Raw genomic sequence first — 9,290 nt, 5'->3', positions numbered from 1 at the left:
CATGACATAAATGTAGCTTCAGGTTATCGGGTTAAAAGAAAAAGAAACATCATTATATGACTGCATCATTCATAACGTTTTTAAATAAGAAACTTTGTAGGAAAAAAAGTAAATTTGGGGTTCCCTGGAACAATGGGAAGGTTCACAAGGACTGACAGTTAATGAGCGTTTCATTGGAGAGCATGAGTAATACCTGACATTAGCTTCTTGTCAGTTAATCAGCTCTGCCTTAACTAAACACTGACTTGGACATTTTAAGAAGATGTTTGTGTGCACATACATGTTCATATGGGGATGAACACATGTGTCTGGATGCATGCACATGTCTGTGTGTATGCATATAGGGAACAGGGACAACCTTAGGTTTCATGCCTTAGTCAGTGTCCCTCCCTTTGAATAGGATGGCATCTCACTAGCCGGATGTTTTCCAAATGAGCTAAGGTGCTCACCTATTGAGCTCTAGGGAACTGCCAACCCGGCTCTCCCAGCACTGGCACTGTGAACATGCATAACTTTTCACTTTATTCAAGCTTATGAATTGTTTATTTCTGTATATTTCTATGCAAAGCCTTCCTTTTGTCTAAAATCTTTTTCGAGGGCATCATACATGAGCATTATATCTACATCCTTCTCCTCCTCCCTATGACCCCATGTATCCCCCCCCAAATTCTTAGTCTCTAACAAATTTGATCATACTTCTGGAAAAGAAGACAGTGCTTAAGAGTACTGTCTACTTTTCTAAAAGACCTAGGTTCAATTCTAGCACCCACATGGCAGCTTAAGACTGTCTATAAATTCAGTTCCAAGGGATCTGACACATGCCAATGTGCATAAATAAAATTATATAAAATAAAAGTATATGATATATATATATATATATATATATATATATGTTTTAAGTTGGCATTGGGCACTTCTGGGATTTTCCTTGTCTACATTGGCATGTTGACTGGTGGTATGGTTTAAATATGCTTGGCCCAGGGAGGGGCACTATTAGCAGGTGTTGCCTTGTTGGATGAAGTGTGTCACTGTTGGGGTGGATTTTGAGACCCCCCTTCTAGCTGCCTATGAGACAAGTCTTCTTCTGTCCCTTCCAATCAAGATTCAGAACTTTTAGCTCTTTCTCTAGCACCATGTCTGCCTGGATACTCCCATGCTTCCTGCCATGGTGTTAATGGAATAAACCCGTGAAATTGTAAGCCAACTCCAATTAAATGTTTGCCTTTATAAGAGTTCCTTGTGTCATGGTGTCTCTTCACAGCAGTAAAACTCTAACTAAGATAACTGGTTTCATTATGCTGGACTTGTTCTGGCTACCATATTGTTTTGAGTTTATGAGTATGGCTTCCCTGCCAAATATAGAAGATACAACATCACAGCAGATGTCCTGGTATTCTGGGGCTTGCAAACTCTGTGCTCCTCTTCTATGATTCTCCCTAAAATGTAGTTGTCCGGGTTGCATTGGAGATCTCTCAGTAGGTCTGGTTCCTCCATAATCACCTAGTCTTATTGTTTTGACTAGCTGTGAATCTCTGTAATGGTGTCCATTTTTTGCAAAAAGAAGCTTCGGTAATGAGAAGTAAAAGCAACACTTACCTGTAGATATAAGTATTTAGACCTCATTGCTGAGGACAGTACTATAGACTTTGGATACAGGACTTTAAGGAATAAATCTGGAATTGCCCTGAATACCTCCTCCACGAGGGCTAGCTCTTATGGCATTAGAGGGTTGTAGTGAGAATTTTGGGATCTTTAAAAGCATAGAAAATTTATAGGAATATCTTTTTGTTTTAATCCCAGGTGTGGAATATGGGGCTGCTTTAGATTTCCCACAGCAGCTAACTATGACTTGACTCATGCTTTGGCTGGGGCATGGTTTTGTCAGCTGCAGATAGTTTCTGTAAGTGTGTACCATTTAGACTTCTGGGGACTATTGAAAGGGTATATAAATGTTAGGGCCTTGAGAGGGTCTGCAGCTCCTCCTTTTCCTCCCTTTCCTTCTGCCCCTCCTTCTATTGCTGCTGATGCTGGTGGTGGTGGTTGGTGTTTGGATGCTGTTGGTGGGTGTTCATTGTGCTTTGCCAAGTCACAAAGAGAAGAAAAAAAGAAATTCGATATTCTGAAGGCAAAAGTCAAACTTGCCTCAAGGAATTTGACACCCCTAATCAATAGGAAGTAGTCTAAGGATTTCTCCAATAGTGGTGGAGAAGGGTGGTAGAAAACGGGGCCCATAAAGTAGCCCAAAGTCCAGGTACAGAAACTACTGTCCAAACTGACAAGGGAGAAAAGCGTTCAGTAGTCCTGCCAGACTGTAAAACACTATGAAGCACGAAAATGACTGGACTGCCAAGACATCCACAGTAACACATTAGTGTTTCTTTTATGTAGAATGTAGCCAATAGCTATCTAATTAGACTTAAAGCCCAGGCATCAGGAGGGGATTCATGTGTGATGCTGAAAATCTTACCCTGTACCATGGCAGAGTTTGTCATAGACCCAAGAGAAGAACTTTAAATTGTCATTATTCTAAACCAATAGATATGACTTTGGGGTTTTCACTTTGGTTCTGAGGATAGAACTCGCGCCCTCATGGTCACAAGGCAAGCACTTCACTGACTAAACTAGTAGCCTAAACTCTAAAGATGCGTTCTATGGTTTGTTAACTAAAGCATAATAAAGTTGTGCTCTGGGAGTTGAAGAAATAAACTGGCTGTTAAGAGCTCCTGCTGCTCTTCCAAATGGATCAGTGTTTGGTTCCCAGAATGCAGCTCACAACCATCTCTAATTTCATTTCCAAGGAACCCAATGGCTTCTTCTGGCTTCCACAAACACCCATAGTGTATAACACACACACACACACACACACACACACACACACACACACACACACACACACACACACACACACACACACACACACATGCACACACACACACACATGCACACACACTTACACACGTGCACACACACATACAGGCTTGCATGTACATGTGCTTACAAACACATAAGCAGGCACATGTACATACATACAGGCACACATGAGCCTGCACACGTGAGTAAATAAAAGTGAATGTAAAGGGAGCTGTAGCAATACCTCAGTGATAAAGAGCACTGGGTTCAGCCACCATCCTGACTTATCTGGAACAGATACATTTCTCTAGGCTCATGGACGTCCTGTGTGAATACTAGGAAGAGCCTGAGAAAACAGGGATGTGTTGGAAGATGTGCAGAGGAAGAAAGTTGGATTTAAGGAACTGGAAGGGGATGAAGTGAAGAGCAAACAGCAGAAACACAGGCTTGAGGGACAGTAAATAAATTAATGACTGAATATCCGTTGAGTTAGGCTTGAGCCAGACTGGGGAGTGGAATATGGCTAGTACTGTGTGCTTTCGTAGGCAAGGGTGTTTGTGTATCTACCTCCTCAAATACTGCTAAGGATCAGGAGGACACAGACCGAATCTTACTGCTTCATTGAAAGGGTCAGTGTTTGAGTACCACTGGGTCATTGCTGGGAGGCCAGGTATGGAGTTCATATCTTGGCTTCTGGCTTGTTGTTCCATAACGATATGTAAATACTTCTTTTCCTGTTTCCAGCTTCCTGCTTCTTCTTTCATTTCTTCCCCCTCTTTTGTCTGTTACCTGTCAGCTGGAGAGACTAGACTCAACTTCACTGAGCTCAAAGAAGCCCAGACAGGTGCTGCTTAGGAGTGGGGACAGCAAAGGCACAGCTGTGCTCTTATAGTAGGGAAGTGACAACCACAGCTAAGAGACTCTGGCTTTTAATTAGATAACTTATGCCTGAAACTGGCAAGCTCTGGCTCCCTCACTCCTCTGTCTCCCCTCCATTAACATGTGCCCGCCTTGCCTGCCTTTCGCTGCCTGTCAGGATGGTGGCACCTTGTGTTGTCAGAAGGCCAAAAGCAGCTCCCTTGTAGCAAGTGGAGCAGATCCATATGTCAGTGTAAACCCAAGAGAGAAACAGATAGGAAACAGGAATGGAGGAACAGAGCAGGAAGGGAGCGGAGACTGAGGAAGGAGGCAGTCTGAAAGTGAGAGTAAAATTAAAGAAGGACCATCTCCGGGAAACAGACCAATGAGAAAAGTTCAGGAGTGGAAAGGGCTACAGAAACACCCAGGAAGGATGCTTCTTACCAAAAGAATAACTCGATTTTTTTTTTTAAGTCAGAAGAGCAATTCCAATCTTTGCCCCTGCTGAGATTCAAACACAGGCAGAACACTCACTAAAATGGTGCTCATGGATTCATCAGGCTCTCTTGGAAAATGCTGATGAGCCCTTCACTGAGAATAGCCAAGGGAAATTCACCCTCTTCTTCCCTTAAAACAGTACGTTCAATGCCGCTTTCTTCTTCTCAGTCTAATTATCCCATTTGCACTCAAAAAGGAGAGCCGTATTTGAAGGCATGTTAGGAAATATTTATTTAGAATGCTATTTACCACGCCTTGCCAAGGTGACAAGGCAAAGTAATAAGTAGGGGGCCCTTTCTTTGGAAAGAAGAGACGAGAAGAAAATTTAACAGTAGCATCAAAGGCAGTATTTCTGTTTCGAAAACACAAGGAAATAACCTTATAATGAGGAGTCACAGGGAGAACTGACGATGTGCTGTGGCTGTTTCTACACATCCATCTTTAAACTCCATTGTTCCAGTTGAAAGAGAGAGTGCCCGAGATGGAAGGAGTCGGCAAATTAGAAGAAGAGAGAGAAGTATAAATAAGTTATGCTCCCTTAAAGGCACATAGGCGAGATGAAATTCATATTTTAAAAAGGGCTGCTGCTCGTGTTATTAAAACTTAAAGAACTTTGCAAAGCGGCTAAATGACTCGGTAGCATTTATTGTTAGCTCAGGCTCCCCATTTCAATTTGTAGCAGGAGAACAGGCTAGAGGAGAGGGTCGTTTTCTTCTGATTTTTTGTTATTTGGCTCAGCCGGTTTCTTTTATTTGTTGTCTACTCTTGTGTGTTTGTCTTTGCCCCTGCGTTGCACCTTCTCTTCGGGGAGAAATCACATTTTCTTATTATTCTTTTTATTACAAAATCTAAATAAAACGTAACAAAACCTCTTTGTGAAAGGGCCCACAGCAGCTGGCTGCTTTTTCTGTCTTGTTTATGGAGAGAGAGAGAGAGAGAGAGGAGAGAGAGAGAGAGAGAGAGAGAGAGGGAGGGAGGAGGGGGGAGAGAGAGAGAGAGGGGGGGGGAGGGAGGCAGGAGGAGAGAGAGAGAGAGAGAGAGAGAGAGAGAGAGAGAGAGAGAGAGAGAGAGAGAGAGAGAGAGACATGCATCTCGCACCACACACTGGTAAGGTTAACACTATCTCAAGAAAAAATTTATTAACCACAGGTGGTAGGGGGAGGGGGCTCTTCTGCCACCCACTTAGCTCTTTGTTTTCTTGTCAGGGATGTTTACTAAAAATGAATCATCTGTCAGCCTTGCCCCATGCTTGCCCTCTCCTTACCTAGTCTCAAACGAGACTCTCTTCTGAACAATTGTGATTTTTCAGTTTGGACCTCAGAATAGCAACGTCAATAGCTCCTAGGACTCGTGAGAAGCATGGAGTTACAGTCCTTATTTACCTTGGCCTACTGAGTCTGAACTCATGTAGGTGGACAAGCGACTCGTGATTCTTCTGCTTTCTGCTCTCTGAAGCTATAGCTGGACAGAGTAAATGGCAGCCACCAGCCAAATTCTTTGCCATGTTTCTTCCCCTCAAATAGAATTGACCTTATTGAAATAAGAAAAGGGCTTCATTTGAATTTCCTTCTATTTAGAAATTTTAATTGATGTCCCACTTAAGAAGCGGAGGAAATCAAATAAGTTACTATTATTCTTAGAAACATCTTCACTTATTTTTCAATAGTGCACTCTCCCAGAAAGGTAGAATTTGGGACAGATATACAGACTTCTTGTTTGTAAAACCCTATGGCTTTTATTTGCTGAATATTAATTAGCTCTATCTTCTCTCTTTCCCAAAGATTTTCAGGATGGATAAACCCCTTTCTGCTTTAATATGCACAACTTCTGTCATTCCGGCTTCAGTCTTTCATAGGAGCCCAGTGGCTACTATGGTGTAATTATTGAATTTTAGCTAAGCTGAAACCCTCTGGTCTATTTGCAGAAAATAACAAGGGTTTTATTCCAGGTAAGCAACAAGAGCAGAGACTAGAGGTTTTGGAAATGGACCAGTATTAATCAGGGATTAATTAGAAAGGGATTTTATTAGAACGGCTTTGAGGCTGGTGTCCAGCTAATCCAACAATGGATATCCACCAATGGAAGGCCCAAGCATCCAGGAGCTGTTCAGCCCACCGGTCTGAATGTCTTAACTGGTCTTTAGTATACACCAACATCCTTAAGAAGTAGCCTCTATCAACAGACAGTCTCCAACAACTTCTTTTGTCTACTCCCCATGAAGAAATAGACTAGCCAGGGAGAGTGAGAGCGAGCAGGCAAAGACAGCAAGTTTCCTTCTTCCATGCCCTTGCTATAGGCTGCCATAGGGAAAATGTGGTCCAGATTAAAGGTGGATCGTCTCACTTCAGAGATACGGATTAGAAGTGGGTCTGTCTACTTCAAATGATTTAGTAAAACAAAACTCCCTCACAGGTGGACCCCCTGCTTGGGTTTTAATTAATTGCAGATGTAGTAGAGTTAACAACCAATATAATCCATCACAAGTCTACCCCACGTCAACTTGCCATACAATTATATCTCCTTTTTTTTGCTTAATTTCTGAATGAAAACAATAACAGGGCCTAATTATGCCTAACAGGATACAACTATCCTTCATACAATTATAAAAACATCGTGAATTTAAAAAAATAAGTGACAAAGTCCCTTGCGGAAGATTCTGCTAGTATCTCAAACTAAAAATGATAACCCCTGATATCCTCTTAATTGATGTTGCATTGCATTCCATAATAAAAAAAATCAAAGAAATAAAGCACAAATATATACACAAACACATTTTTAGTAAACTGTGACAGAAATTCTCATGCCAATTATAATCCTTCTGTCAGTAACTTGGCACGTGGCCTTAGCAGGTGTTTATTACTACCTTTCTCTACTACCCACTCTGTATTTCCTCCACTGCCAGCAAGCACTCTACCAGGTCTTTGTTCTTTGCCTGGAGGAGTGACCCACACCTTCATCCCTGAATGGTCTGTGCCCTTTGTTGTCCTGCCTGGTTTAAGGTTTTACAGTTTCCTCTGACTTTAATCACTGCAAGTGGTAGCACTGAGAGATGCTCTAAATGATCTTCAGTACTGCAGACACAATCTTCCTTACTTCCATAGTGAAGAAGTAATCCAGTTCCTCCTTGGTAACCAGGAATATTCACCCCTCCTGACACTGTTATTTATTCCTTTCTTAGTCTGTCGTCTTAAGGACATCAGAAGGCCAAGTGTCAAGGGAGAGTCCTATACTTCCAGTTCAATTGAATATATGTTGTGTCCTCTAGAAGAAATGTTCCCTTCTCTGGAACCAAAACTTCTAGTCCACCAGAACTTAAGGTCATGGAAACAGGAAGCAAAATTTGCTATCAGGCCATTTTGGGTGACAGTAGTGAAACTTTTCTCTTTATCCCTTGATTTCTGGACATGTGGACCCTAGCTATGGGAGAAATTGTACCACATGTTGGACTCTGATTCAAAGCATATTCTGCTTTCTGGAGAACACTGCTCCAGATCTCCAAGATGCTTCTATCTAATTGGTGCTCTACACGAGTCTTTAAAAGGCCATGTCATTTTTCTGTCAGGCCAGATGCTTCAAGATAGTGAGGAAAAAAGTTAGATCAGTGGATCCCATGATTGAGAATTGTGCTATGAAAAGAAGGATGATGCATTCCATCTACCTGCTTAGAATGACAGCTATCAAGACTGCTTGTTGCTTGGCTCCTGAGTAGGAACAAAGCAAATGTTAAGAAAGACAAGAATCCAGAATGCTTGGCTGGACCCAAAGTGATACCTCACTTTCCAGTCAGTCTGTTGTTAGCTGACTACCTCTGGAGACCAAGAATCAGGTTGAGACTTAGGGTAGATTTGGGGAATTGAAGGATGAGGAGGCTTTGGTCACTCAGCATGACGTGTAAGTGTTATTTAACCAGTCTCCTCTGCTCCCACAAGCAGTGACTTTAGTTAGTTATGTGTTTCATTTGGTATGGCTCAATATTTGTCAGGTGCAATTTAAATATAAGTTAAAATTTTTTGGTGGTGTATTTGAGGTTACACATTATTCTGTTCTGTTCTATTCTATTCTAGTGTGTAAATGTTTGCTGGTATGTATGTCTATGTGCCACATGTATGCAATGTTCTCTGAGGTAAGAATCTGTAGCCAATGGATGAGCAGTCAATTAGTTCTAACCATTGAGCAATCTCTTCAGACCACTTAGATTTTTTTTTTATAATGGAAATACCCATGGCATATAATGACACTGTTACCTAGCTAAATGATAGGCTGTCTGTATATGCTCCTAGTATTTCCTGTACCTTCCTCACAAATTCTCATACTCTATTGGCATGAAAATATGAGAGAACAAAAATGATTGAAGAAATTCTGTTGTACCGTTTTGACAGGTTGAGTGTTCTTGGAAATAGAGGCCGATACTCTTTTGTGGAATACAGGCAAAAAAGTAGAGTAGAATACAGAGAAAAGTTATACAGTGATGCAGCCTCATGAAGCCACTGTCACCCCTATTCATAGCTCTGGGATTTGAAACGGTCCTTCAGAGTTGTGTCTTCATGAGGCAGAGAGAAACAGAAGTGGCTGCTAATCTGACAGCCAGTAAGTTTGGGTTTACCTGGAAGGAAGGGTGATTTGGGGCTAGAAGTTTTCTTTACTTAAGCAGATATAATGCTATTAGAGTGCTCTTAGACAGGGCTCTTCTTGCAGTGTTCTTTGCTAGCAAAAGGAAAGAATAATTCCCAATGAATGACTGTTCTGGGCAGCTCAGCATAGCATCTGTCACAAGAATCAGGAATAAATCCTTTCAAAGAGCAAATGTGGAGAGTCACCATTCTCAAGACCACGTGATCTTGAACAAGATTCCTAAAGGAAGACCACACCGTGTAAGGAGGTAGTTTCCTGAGTTTAGCCATCCCAGGAATGAGTTCTACCTTGCTGGCAGGATCAAGACTGAGTTCATGTTTCTAGGCCCCCGAACCAAACTCCTTCCCTGGTTCTTCAGATGTTTCCTGTTGGTCTGTTAACCAGTAAAAGATGTAAAGAGGGAAGATGCTGTTGTCCCGTTAGCCAAACCAAGGCACACAAATCTTAAATGT

The sequence above is a fragment of the Rattus rattus genome, chromosome 8 (genome assembly GCF_011064425.1).
Source record: "Rattus rattus isolate New Zealand chromosome 8, Rrattus_CSIRO_v1, whole genome shotgun sequence".
Lineage (NCBI taxonomy): Eukaryota > Metazoa > Chordata > Mammalia > Rodentia > Muridae > Rattus > Rattus rattus.
The sequence above is the reverse complement of the archived record's forward strand: the minus strand, read 5'-3'. Positions refer to the sequence as shown.